This window comes from Cydia splendana, chromosome 2 (assembly GCF_910591565.1).
Source record: "Cydia splendana chromosome 2, ilCydSple1.2, whole genome shotgun sequence".
Classification (NCBI taxonomy): domain Eukaryota; kingdom Metazoa; phylum Arthropoda; class Insecta; order Lepidoptera; family Tortricidae; genus Cydia; species Cydia splendana.
The window spans coordinates 24,758,153-24,772,075 of record NC_085961.1 but is presented as its reverse complement, the minus strand read 5'-3'; the positions used below and the strand labels follow the sequence as shown (position 1 = coordinate 24,772,075).

At 38.1% G+C, this 13,923-nt stretch overlaps 1 long non-coding RNA gene across 1 annotated transcript in view; it reads left to right on the top strand.

Moving 5' to 3' along the window:
- The window catches only part of LOC134806038 (uncharacterized), a 447,581-nt gene that overhangs the window by 304,772 nt on the left and 128,886 nt on the right, over positions 1 to 13,923 (top strand). The window contains exons 2-3 of the long non-coding RNA XR_010146452.1: positions 9,942 to 10,177; positions 10,296 to 11,207. This is a non-coding gene — a long non-coding RNA (uncharacterized LOC134806038). The remainder of the gene's footprint in view (positions 1 to 9,941; positions 10,178 to 10,295; positions 11,208 to 13,923) is intronic.

Below are 13,923 nucleotides of genomic sequence, written 5' to 3'. Positions count from 1 at the left end.
GTCCAAATGCTCTAACTAATAGATGACACTAACATGTCCAAAATGCGTTTTGTTACTTATTATCCATTATTTTGATTATTTATCCTCTAAACCTATGCATTATACACCTACTACACTAAAAAATACAGTGACAACGTGTCACTTACTAGTTGTAGAAATCTCCACACAATATTCCTGCAGTCAGTTTTTTTAAACTTGTTGCACTACAAAACAATATAAGAGAATAATGAAGTATTTAACAGTTGTAACAATGTCTGGGTGGCTCTACGATTTGATGGTACTCGAGATGACGTATCATTTGATTAAGTTTTCTTGCTTACAAAGACAGGGCACAATTCCCACGCAAGTACTGTAAGAGTTGGGGATCGTGAGACGGAACTGATATCCAACATTTTTGAGATAAAACGTCGATACCATATTGTGCTCAGACAAAATTCATGCTTGTGAATGCTACGTCTATGCATATGTGGAGATGGTATGTAAGTACATCACCGAGTAAATAATAAAGTTCGTATTTAACACTTGGATAAGCAAAAATTAAGTTCACACTTTACATTAGACATGTGACTTCCTGCTCGAGCGGTTCGAGCGTTCCATCACTCCTGAAGAGTTAAGGCTATCTACCTTGAATAATATTCTATTCTAGGACAATATTTCAAATACTTTAATCGAATTTAAACTGTCGGGGTTCATTAAGTTATTTTGTGGTTTAACTCACGTATTTTTAGTCACTCTTGCGACACTTTACGGATGTGTCTTCGGATTTTCAAGCACTATACTCGTTTTTTTTTAGCATTAGAAAAAAGGTAAATAATCATGACGTGTCTTTTTATTCAAAAACACTTTTTAAAATTAAGTCATGGCAAATATGTAACAATTATGAATCATATACGGTTATGTACATTCTTTTGCTTTCATATGTAATAGTTACTGATTAAAAATAAGCGGATTTCAATGAAAAGACACGTCAAGATCGCGTAGTCTTTTTCTAATGCTAAAAAAAACGAACTATAACAGTGCACGAGCAGTGGTCACGATAGTCGCGCGGCTTAAGGTGACAGTCCATTTCCAACGACAGCAGCACTACCATTCATTTTACTATGGAAATTGACAATAACACCGACGCGTTCGTACTAGTAGTGCAGCTGCGGTCAGAAATGGAATGTTACCCTTAATCCTTAAAATAATCTAATAATCTTCCAGTGACTTTCATAGTTTTCCGTTTACTTCCTCTGCTGTCGAGAATCGATTAAACGGAACCCTCCGGTATTATCTCGCGTCAACTCGAATTTCCCACTCACTTAACAATCAATGTTTCACTTAAAAGTTTCTTCTTAAAGTGCTTTGTTACTTCGAAGACAGTTCACAGTGGAGAAAGAATAACTTGGTTTGATTTTGTAGAATGTAAGATAAAATATATCGGGTAAAATGAAAAATACTACCTACTTGCCAAAAAAATATAGAATAGGTATACGTGTTCTATTTCGAGAACAAACACATAAATAACATACAAAAAAACAAATATCTGGGAGGAAGAATTCTATCAAGTGAACATTGTGTTAAGGAGTTTGCTGAAAATTTGTATGGTTACATTTCTATTTCTCTCAAAAATGGCTAATGGATTTGAATAAATTCGTACCCCGTTACCAATAATGCAATTCATTGAAAATCATGGTTAGCACAACTTCTCCCAAGTAAAATAATTAATATAATTCATTGATTATTCCAAGAAAGAGATAGGATCCATTTAATTAATAAAAAATAATCAGCTTAAATAAAACTTTAAAAGTTAAAAAAATAAACTCTAAAATGACTTAAAGAAGTAAAATATAAGATAGGACAAATTAAAGTGTATCTTCATTTTAGCTTCCAATATCTTTATCACCAAACTCAATTAAAACTTCTCAAAACAGAAAAGTAAAATTCTAAGCAAAGTTTAGCTGCAGCTTGATCAATCATTTTATCATTCGAAACAAAAAGGGCTATCCTCAGTGCGGGTGAAAATTTGCATCACTCCGAATTCGTCTGATTGATGTTCACCATTTATCACTCCCCTCGTTGAGAATCGCCCCGTATCGAACTTTTAAAACAGGTCACAAGGTCCCAGTTTGATTACTTCGCTTGAGTAATTAAAATTTGGCGGTCGATATTGTGACTGGGTTGTTTTTGGAATTTCAAATTCAGACTAATGTTATCGTAATTTGCTTGATCAGAATTTAAAATTAAAATTGGGTGTAGGTTTAGTTAAAATGCGAAATATTTAGCATTTAAATAAGATCGTTTTATTTGATATTTAAAATTATAGTGTGCATTTTATAATACTAAAAAAATCATAATATACGTACGATCAAAACATTCTGGGCCTGTCCCTAGAGGCGCACTTGCCCCGCTACTGTGTGACGATTGTTTTTTGGTCTCTGTTGCTAAGGTAGTAGGTTCTTATACGATTTCATAGTAGTTCTTAGAAAACTCTGTCTATTACAAAGCCCGAGGGACTAGGTAGATTTAAGTTAGACTACTAGGTCGATTTGAGTTACCTACACATTCCCGTCATATTTATTTATTAATAATAATAAGCCAGCTCTGTAAAAGGCATTGAAACCTCTTCATTTTATACATACGGGTCAATCAATCTTCCTTGCTGAATCCGGCAAAGGCGACTCCATCAACAATTCTTATCCGGATTATAAAATGCCCTAATGTGGCTCGCCAAAGCAAACTTTGTCTTGTAGATGCGGTCACACGACGCGCTATGGAGTTGTCCAGTCGAGTTGCGGGTATACGTAGAAGAGGGCTTAGGTCGCATCTTGCCGATATGACCTATTAGATGCTAAGCGTCACATACGAGTATAGCTATGTAAATCTACATAAGTATCCACTTTAATTGTAAAACCCAGCCTGACCGAGAACGCAGGCCCTCGTCAAATCATTGACAGAAGATCGCGCCACGACGTCACGGCTCCGTCACTCCAACCATGAATCCCCGTTGGTTGCGCGACGTGCGCGAGCGCAATTGAAGGGTTAGCCATTGTAACAAGACCCAGAAAGAGATTCATCAAAATTTTTGTTTAATGAATAAAAAAATTGATAGTACCTATACAAAATAGGTAGGTAATTAGGTGAGTAATAAAAAATATTGGATTGATATAATAGTTCCTACGTACATTGAATTTCATTGGAAATTAGTAAATTATATGATTATTAATAGAACTTATAAAAAAAGGGTATTCACGCTCATTCCCCGGGTCTTAACTTAAACAGTAGGTTAGGTACTCTGCAGTTGAAGAGGAGTTTCCTTCTATGAATAAAATTGTAGGCAAGTATTATTTTAATGTCAAATGATAATTTATGTGTTTTTTTCATACACCCAGTACCTACAACCTACTTACAACACGTCACTGTGATTCACAGGAGTGTGACGTGTCGTTTAGCTATTAGAAGTTGATTTTAAGAGATTTTTAATAAAGCATGCTGGATTCAGACCATAAAAAAGTGAAATTAACCTATAAGCAAAACGCTAAGAAATTGGTTCACCCTTGCGTTTGACAAGCAATTGGAATCGCACTTTAGATTTTATCTGCTGGTGATTTGGAGCCAACCGCCTCCGCGCAAACTTGCAACTACAAACTCTTCCATACCACTCACGTCGATCTTTCCGTCCTTTTTTATCTGGCTTTACTCGTAAGAGATGCACGATATCGAACGATAGTTGACGTGGAAAATAGAGGACGGCTGATCAAAAGATAAGTCAATCAAGTAGCGTGGGCTTCGGGTCATGAGATCTGGTTGTCGGATTGTTATTGTATTGCTATCGTATTTAGCTCGCTTTGTATATGGTCAACAGTTTTTTGTTTATTAGATATGATATGTTTGTGAGGATTGTAATAAGTGCATGTTATATGAATGTAAGAAATTATGAGATAAGGATAAGTCTTTTTTTTTAACAATTGTAAAAACTGTTTTTACACTAAGTGATGGCTACTTATATTAAAAAGAAAATTTAGCTAAGGCAATACTAAATTGGTAGGTACTAAAGCGTTACAAGTATGCTAAGTAGCAAATCGACATAAGCCTAGAGGTTAAGGCCCTGGGGCGTTAGCGGCGTGAACTGAAGACGCCGGTTCCGATCTGGCCTCCGCCACTGAAGCGCTTTGCCACTTTTCTGTAGTATATGACATCTATTTCAGTTAATAGACTGTCAAGCCTTGTGGTTTAAGGTTCTCAACTATCTTAAAACAGGCAGACCAAAGTTTAATTAGCTATATTCTTCACAGGGCTAGAAGCATAAAATATCCAAAAATGTATCATAGGCCAAGTTTTTCACACCAAGTAGGTACCTACGACTTACGTAACCTTCGTACATTGTGTCCGGAACTCGTAAAGAATAGACAGTAGAAACGTTTTAGCTTCAGCAAGAATTGTAGGCCCGTGAATGAGTATTCAACTGTGCCCTGCTGGTGCCACTGTTATCATTAATTTTGATTTTTTTCCACTTAAACGTGTCTTTACAAACCTGCGTCGGTTGACGCTGTTGGTATGGTCGGCAAATTAATGATGCCGGAAGAATGTTGCGAAGGAAAAAATCCTTTGCTTAGTTATGTACCTAAAAAAATGAAAAGTTAGCAAACCAATATCACCTACAAATTTTTACGTAATTTTTCCGCTCTTCATCAATACAATTGCACGAACGTCATCCATCATAGCATTCAGTTAATTAATCAATGTTGGAATAGGTACACGACCTGGAAAAGTGCATATCCACTTTATGTGTAAAGCGCATTTGCAGCTGTGTGTAGGTACCAAGATGATAGGTTCTAGGCTCTTCAATCAAAAACGTGCTAATTTCATCTGCAACATGTTTAACAACAGACACGCACGTTTATTCGGAGCACATTGCCTTTTTATGCGTAAAAAACTATACAATGGTTACCTAATTAAGTTAGATTTTTACTGCTATCGTTACCAGTAGCGCACAATAATTACCGTCTGCAATGTCGCTGTATCGAAAAACTTTTAATTTAGCCAGTCCCCTTTGTACGTCTTTTAAAAAGCCCCGAGTATTGTATGCATCTAACAAGGAGCCCGCGACAGTTATTAATGGATTTCCTACTATTTTTCTCGGCAAAGGATCGGCTTAGGTACCGAAGTCTTTGTTCCGTTTACGGATATTCGAACTGAAATTGTTGAATAAATGTTGAAGTTGACAAAGCTGGGAAAAGATTTAGAGAAATGCCGTGGAAGTGGTTTGTGTAACCCGATGTGTTGCAAGGATAAAACTAAGGAAATGTATGCTACACTTCTACACGAATACCTTCAAAAATAAGTTGCCAGTGGAAGCGTCTGTTCCCACGAAAACGGCGGTTGTCACACGAAAACGCCGACTAGGGCGACTGTCACTAATCTAGAAGGTCAAAGAAGTAACACACGGCATACTTACCTGATAAAGAAAGTTTAAATATCCACAGTCTACATTCCTCTTCCTTTACACGCTAACTTGTACGAGTATTTACTGGATTCTTGTCTCATACTTGCAACTGACGTCAGTTGCAAAATGTATTGTAAGGACGTCCTTACAATACATTTTTGGTATCTCACAGCTAATTCAATAAACCTAAGGGGCATCTGCAAAATTATTTGAGAACTGTAAGACGATTTAATTTTACTTGCCTATCAATTCTTATTCACCTTTGTTACGCTTCTACGTATTAGGAATGATCAACTCTAATCATAAACCTTGTTCAATATTTAACAATTCAAAACCTTTCTAAATTCAAATCTCGCAAAACCTAAGCGTTGCAAAAATAATTACCAAAAACCTGCGGCTTCTTTGAGGTTTTGCTCAATCCTCAATTATCCGAATTTCAATCGTTGTCATTGTCTACTAAAAGGAGGTATTTTTCGAAATCCTTCGCGCTGCAAGATCATTAGTCATTCCGATGCAGAGCTTTTTGCCGACTGATGCAATCCAGACGTGCATTTGGCGAAGCGGTTGAGGGATTTGCTTAAAAAAAGGAATGTGTTTTTGGAGTTAATTAATTTTTGGGTCTGGGATAGTGAATTGAGATTTGATTCGGTTGTCTGGGCAATAGCTAGGTTTAGTTTGGTTTATATTCAGGTATGGCACTTTCACTTCGTCCGAGGCTTCTATCATAAGCTACCTTATTTACGTAACTATATTTCAGTGTACAGACCTAGTTTCATAACGACGCTCCATTAAAATGTGAATGCCAAATATTCTAAGGTCAAAAAATATGACGATGACAACGTCATTTGACGACAGAATTAGCAAGTAACAGGCGGCCAATAATCCGCTCAGCAATTGCTCGCAGAATGACATACACATTTGCGATCCCAAGTGGACAGTTGTCTTTCTAACGAACAATTCTCTCTCAGAAGCTACCGTGTGCCTCCGAATGCCCCCGAGACCGATCTATCAACTGTCCAACTTCGATATTAAGTTTTGAACGCCCCTCAAAAGGGAGCGATCAGAAATATTTGGCAAGCAATTGTTTCGTAATACGATGCTCGGATTGTGTCAAAATATTTACGGCGATACAGTCCGATTTTCCACCCGATCGATCAGCTTGTTTGTCAGTAGAAAGTGAGATGCATCGTAACTGTGAAATCAAAGTTTATTTAAGAATAATATTACTGTCACTGCTAGATTGATCAGTAGACAAACTTGTTGGTTTTGCATTGTAAAGAAAGTTTAAATGCGATTTCTATGTTATTTTGAACTACAAAGGCGATAAGAGGGAAATATAGTAACATGGCTCAAGTCTGTCAGATATTTATCAAAACAAGTTCTGAATATTGGTAACAAAACTTGTCCTTATTGTTTGTTAACTTAGATTTAGAACGCCTACAGTATTTCCTGCGTTTGAATATGGTAATACGTAAGTGTTCTCGTTAGTCTACGTAGATAACCTTATTTAGTTTTAATACGCAATACGAAAACTCCCTGTTTAAAAGCGCTCGTATCTTAAAACGCGCTCCAATAAAACGTTTCAAACTCAACACCCCACATAGCCATCAGCGGGGGATACATCCAGCGACAAAAGAGAAAAAACACGGCAATCCTCCCCATTCTCGGAGGGATTATTCGCGGATGGAGTGCAAAGAGTGACTGGGGGGTGGAGATAACAGAAATATTTATCTGAAGACACTGCGAGTGAGTACATAGCGTTAAATTATGCATTGAAATGGTAATTTTGTGCTGATAATGTAGGTTTGGTTTGTTAAACTTTTGTGCCGCCATAGCATTTACATAAATTATATTTAACTTTTCGGTAATATTTAGATTCATCACCCGTAGTTTAGGATAATTAGGATTTACTAGTTTAGGTTTTAATTTAATTGCTGTAATAAGAATGTTAAAGGAGCGTAGTTAGGTATACTGATTGGAAAAAAGATAAATGGTTGTTTTATTTAAACACTGAAAAGCATAAGTTATCTCCATATATTTTGGACACTAAAGGACATCTTAAGTATTCTAAGTATATTAATATTATTCATTTATAAATAAATTTGAGAACTAGATCACCATAAATCGCTCCTCTTCTTCTTATTTTTTTGAAACAAAGAACGCTCTCAATTCCCTATACATTACTGACAACTCTCCTTCATTGATATTTCCAAACATAATATCTATCTATTTAGGACATCTTCGTAGCAGGTGGTACGAAACTGTTCCCAATACGTACCTACCTCCTATTTCCTCTTTTCCTTATTGTAGCAATTCCCGTCTTTGATGTAGCGTGCACATGTGTCATTTCCAGGGTAGATGCTATTGATTAGTACCCAGCTTGCCCTCTCCACAGGAAATCGTGTCCAATATCCAATCTAAGGGCGCACGAGAAAAAAAATGAACCACGACGCCAGCGCCGCTGCACTGTCGCGATCTTCTGATTAATGAAACTTCTGCTCAGTCATCTGAAAACCACTATAAATTACCAGCTTTCCACGAGCTATTAACAACCTAAAATCAAACCAGGTAAGAACTACATTTACTTGGCACGCAAGCAAATATAAGGCATTTGATGAGAGGTGAGTCAAGAATACCAAACGTTTCCCCTCGACGCTGTAACATTTGACGTTTTTGTGAGATGTAAGCACATACAAAATGGCAAAATAGGAACTCTATTTTGATGGAAGTTCGGTTATCAAAGAAACATTTATGTGAGCTTCGAATAACCATTAAGATTCGAGGTCTAATTACGATGTTTTTCCGCTTCGGATTAAGAAAATCGTAATTCGGTGATCTGTATTTTGTAAGGAACATAATTTAGCTCACAATTTGGGCGTCCTCTTGTATTAACATCTATATATAAAAGACCATAGATTTAGATTTAGCTTTAGATTTATTTATTTCATAATATGAAATTACAACATAAATCATTTTACACTAATCTATACGAATTTATATTATGATCATCAAGTAGGAAAATATCAATTGATAGAAATAGAAATCATAGAAATCAAATTCATAGAAATTCAAATTCATGATTCATAGAAATTCGAGACCAATTATCGGTACAATCTTGAAATACAACTTATTTATTTACTATCAACCCTACTTTAAGTAAGTAAGAACTTAATGTAGGATACATTTATTGCCAATGACTGTTGACCACTTAAGACCATAGCTTACGTAGAATATTGAACAAGGTTCTAGATTAAACGTACTTATTTTTATTAGGGAGGTAAATAGATTACAGAAATATTAAACATATTAGACGATTCGTGAGCAAACTCCGTCTCTTTGCTTCAATAATTTTGCTATCAAAGTGCTATGAAGTTAAAAATAAATAAATATATTTTATAGGACAATTTTATACACAGTAGGTAAGTTCAATAAGACTTCTGTAGTGGGTAAGTACTTGACGACGATATAAATGAAATACAACGATTACGATAGAAATAAGACCAAAAACAAATTCTCCAAAGAACCCTATTTGCAATCATTTCAAACGCTTGATCTGCTAAATTTATTCCCCCGGGCGGATTACGTCATCTCCGTAAATTGTAGAGGGAGGGGGCATCGGCTGTCAAACAGCTGAAATACGATGACGTGAGCATCAGAAACTTCGGCGTGGCTTTTGAAAGCCTAATACATGTGAGTACGATACTTATAACTATAAGTCTATCCGTATACCTACAGCTTGTAGTTTTGACACGACCACATGTTCTAAGGCAGGCTAGTGAAATTTTATCGCGATAGACTCGTTTGTGTAATTAAATATAGGCACAAATTAATTAACTTTCATAAATCATAACTATGTTTTACTATGTAAATAAATGTGACTTTAATTTTTGCTTATGAGATAATTCAGCACGCAATGGATCTTAATTCTTTCTTGTTTTCTATGTACATATATCTATACATATATCTTTACCACCACTGCGGAAAGCTGATGGTGATCTGGCCCACAGTGCAAAAGAGAAAGCCGATCTACTTGCCTTATCTTACTTATCTCTTTTTTCCTCGAACTCGACCCTGAACGACGACGGTAGCGCCGTGCCGCCCACCATCCCGCGGTGCGTATACTCCATGCCAGAAATCTCATTCACGCAGAGGGATATTCGGCGGGAGTTGCTATCCCTGAACGTCCATAAGTCGAGCGGGCCAGACGGCATACCAGCTCTTGTGCTTAAGCAGTGTGCTCCTGAGTTGTGTCCCGTGTTGGCGCGTCTTTTCACACTCTCTAGCGACAAACGGCATGTTTCATCTTCGTGGAAGACGGCCCTTGTGCACCCTGTGCCTAAAAAGAGCGATAGATCGGACCCATCGAATTACAGGCCTATCGCTATTACCTCCCTTCTCTCTAAGGTCATGGAGCGTATAATTAACGCAAAGCTCCTGAGATACCTAGAAGAACACGACCTGATCAGCAACCGCCAGTATGGTTTTCGCCACGGTCGCTCGACTGGTGATCTTCTAGTGTATCTCACACACCGCTGGGCTTCGGCCATTGAGAGTCAAGTTGAGGCATTGGCAGTCAGCCTAGATATAGCGAAAGCGTTCGATCGGGTCTGGCATCGGGGTCTTCTGTCGAAGTTACCATCTTATGGATTGCCGGAGGGACTATGCAAATGGATCGCTAGCTTTTTGCCCGGCAGACGCATACGAGCCGTAGTAGACGGAAGCTGCTCCGATAGCATGGACATTAACGCTGGCGTTCCGCAAGGTTCTGTGCTATCCTCAACGCTGTTTTTGCTGCACATCAATGACATGTTGTCTATCGATGACATTCATTGCTATGCAGACGACAGTACTGGGGATGCCTATTACACAGGCCGTGCCAATATCCTCGTTCTGTGGTGCTGGAGAGTCGTGAAAAGCTTGTGTCGGACATTGAGAGCACTCTATCCAGAGTTTCGGTGTGGGGTCGGGACAATTTAGTGCGATTCAACCCCACCAAGACACAAGTTTGCGCGTTCACCTCTAAGAAAACCCCATTTACTGTGGTCCCACAGTTCCAGGGCACAGCCCTTACCATGTCAGGGAGTATTGGGATCCTAGGTGTCGACATCTCCAGTGACGTCCAATTCCGTAGCCACCTGGACGGTAAGGCTGCGCTGGCATCCAAAAAACTCGGTGTGCTCAATAAAGCGAGGCGACACTTTACTCCGGGGTAAAGGCTGCTGCTTTATAAATCGCAAGTCAGACCCCATATGGAGTACTGCTGTCACCTTTGGGCAGGAGCACCTGGATGCCAGCTTGGACCCTTCGACTCAGTCCAAAGGCGCACTGTACGAATCGTCGATGATCCCAAACTCACAAGCGGAATTGAACCTTTAAGTCTAAGGAGAGACTTTGCCTCCTTGTGTGTGTTCTACCGCTTGTACAATGGGCTGTGCTCTGAGGAATTATTTGACATGATGCCAACGGCCGCTTTCTATCACCGCACCGCTCGCCGTCGGCAGGGTGTTCATCCTCACACCCTAGAACCTAAATGGTCGCGTACTGTGCGATTTAAGAGGAATTTCCTCCCGCGGACGCTCCGGCTGTGGAATGAGCTCCCTTCCGAGGTTTTCCCGAGGGTCTACAGTATGGGGTTCTTCAAAAAAGGAGTGTACAGGTTTTTAAAAGGTCGGCAACGCGCTTGTAACACTTCTGGAGTTGCAGGCGTCCATAGGCTACGGTGACTGCTTACCATCAGGCGGGCCGTATGCTGGTTTGCCACCGATGTGGTATAAAAAAAAAAGTATATATAAGTATTTATATATTATATAGATATACATACCTAGGTAATATGTATTAGGTATATTTATCGTCGTCTAGTACCCACACCACAAGACTTATTGAGCTTACTGTGAGAGCAGGTCGTTTTAAGTAAGATTGTCCTTACAATATTTAGTCATTTACTTGAAAAAAAGATTGCACATGTTACCCCAACATATTTGAAAATAGAAAACAGTATAAAAACCGGTATAAGCTCCCCACTCACACGTGAAACTGTACACTTATGTACCCCATAAATTTCAACGTCGGCCGAGGGGCGGGCGGGCCCAAGTTGCAAAAAACGCGGCACTTGCCCGAACAAAGATAGGATATGCAACCTACTATTACAGAAAATTGGCTATGCGAACCTTTTGGTTTTTGTTCTTGGGAACACATTATAAAAATAAAATATACTGAAAATGATTAGGTAGAGTCTGTGCGAAAAGAGAAGAGTCGTAGAATGTATTGGATCCCATACATTTCACGACTCTTCTCTTTCCGTACAGGCTCTACATGGATGGTCCAAGGGCCTATAAAAATTTGAATAGGTAGGTACCAATTACCTGCACACACTTATATATCACATATGTAGTTAAGTGCCAGCGTGGCGCAATCAGTAATAAATAAAATAAATAAATAAATATTATTATTCAATCTTACAAAAATCGACCTAAACCCACGGCAAGCTCAGTGAAGTTTGTATTGTGTTTACTAGAGAACGATGTATATAATATAATAGATAGATATATATAAATACTTAAATACCTAGGTACATAGAAAACAGCCATAACACAGCAATAAAATATTTGAGATGATTTGATGAAGACACATATAAATAAAAATACACATATGATTACAGTAATTAGTTTCAATATGATTCGGAGTAGGTATGCCTTCAGTTTTAAGTAGGTATAATATGATGTGGACAATAGATCCAAATATTTTTAAGTCTGTTATTTTATGGATTTTTTAACACTTTTACTCTTATGAAAAATATAAATAAATACCTACGAAGGTATCTATTTCGTGAAAATGTGTCCACTGTCCATGAAAAATATAGATAATCTTTTGAATAAATATATTAAGCAAAAATGATAATGAAATTTGCTCCAGTAAAGCTCCCTTCCAAGCCGGCTAAAATAAGAAACAAATAATACGATCAAAGTCTACTAAATAGGTTTTTCTCCAGCTGAGGATTTTAGAATCGAAACGACTTTTTCACTTGTTGTTACAGGCGAATAAAGATCATCTTTATTTAGAGTTTAGGTTGATAATGGCGTAGCAGGGAAGTTGGAAAATCCAAAGTTTGATTAAGGGCCTGTCGTACTGTTCATTAAACTTGGATTAAGTTTGCGCAGCAGAGAACGAGCTGGCAGCCAGTTAGCGGCATGAGAAAAAAACAGGAACTTCGCGTTGGAACGGTAAATAACTGTCAATTTTTCCGAACTTTGTGACATGGCCACGGGTGGCTGGTCAATATTAGAATTCTGCATACCTATTTAAGGCATACAATGAAAATAAAATAGACAAGGAGTTGCTTCCTCATTGATGTCTGTTAAAGCCAGGGGTCACCTAATGGCGGACCGTGATCCGGATTCGGACCGCTGACCTATTTTATTTTTTTGCTTATTTAATAAACTCAAGTAAGTTCTTATTTTAAAAACCGGACCCCTAAAGAAACTATGTAGGTAATTGGTGACCCCTGGTTAATGTAATGTTGTCTCATTTGAAAATTGATCTTGATTTTGATGTGAAGTTATTTCAGTTATTTGTTGGAGCTGATGCAAGATCATGCACCAGGGAAATAACCTATGTGACAGGGAGGCAACACGTCGTCTAAATATCGCACGGTCGTCGGTATCCTCTTTGTTAAACCATCGGCGCTCGTGTTATTCTTCGTAAAGTCAATCATCTCCTCCTGAAAGTAAAATCAAAGATCAAATGAGAGTTTTAAAGGAATTCAGGAGTGAGTCATTTAGGTATCTACTTAGGTAGGTACTTCTACTTTCTCTTTCTTCTCTTACTTATTAGGTATTTATGTTATCTCTAATGTGTGTGTGACAGGTATTAGCAAAGAGAATAAAGTTACATATGTCTTTGGTATTATGTATGTGTGTGTGTTGTTTTATGTTGCATCATTGTAAAATCTCTTATAAGTTGACAACAATCAGAGTTTTCACTTACCACAAAACGCTTAAGGTCCCTAACACTCCTTTCTGGAAGACCGCTCCAATAGGCGTTAATTTCCTGAAGGTAGTCAAAAACATGCATAATCCCGCATTCTCAAACAACAATCCGAAATCAGCTTCGGTCAGTAAGATGCTTGTCTATTTATTGATCAGACTGCCATTGATCTGTTCCCACCTTTTGTGGCAGCCGTTTGGAAGCCGCTGCCGTGACTCAGCACTTTCCTGCCATTGTGATCGTCTAATTCAATAAAATCACCGGACATTTTTGTTTATTTGGCCGGCTCCCTTGTAGTCTTGGTGTAGTCTGGCTGCTTATGGCGGCGTGACTTGTAACTATGCTTTTGTTTTTCTTGTGTGTTTAAGATACCGGATTATCAGGAATTAGTGATGTGATCAAAGTGGTATTTAGTGCTGCTGTGAGTAAGCGGATTGTTGTATCCGAACCTACTAGTATTTAATTGCGATTTAGTTATCATATTAAGCATAAAGGTGACAATCCGATAGCAACTG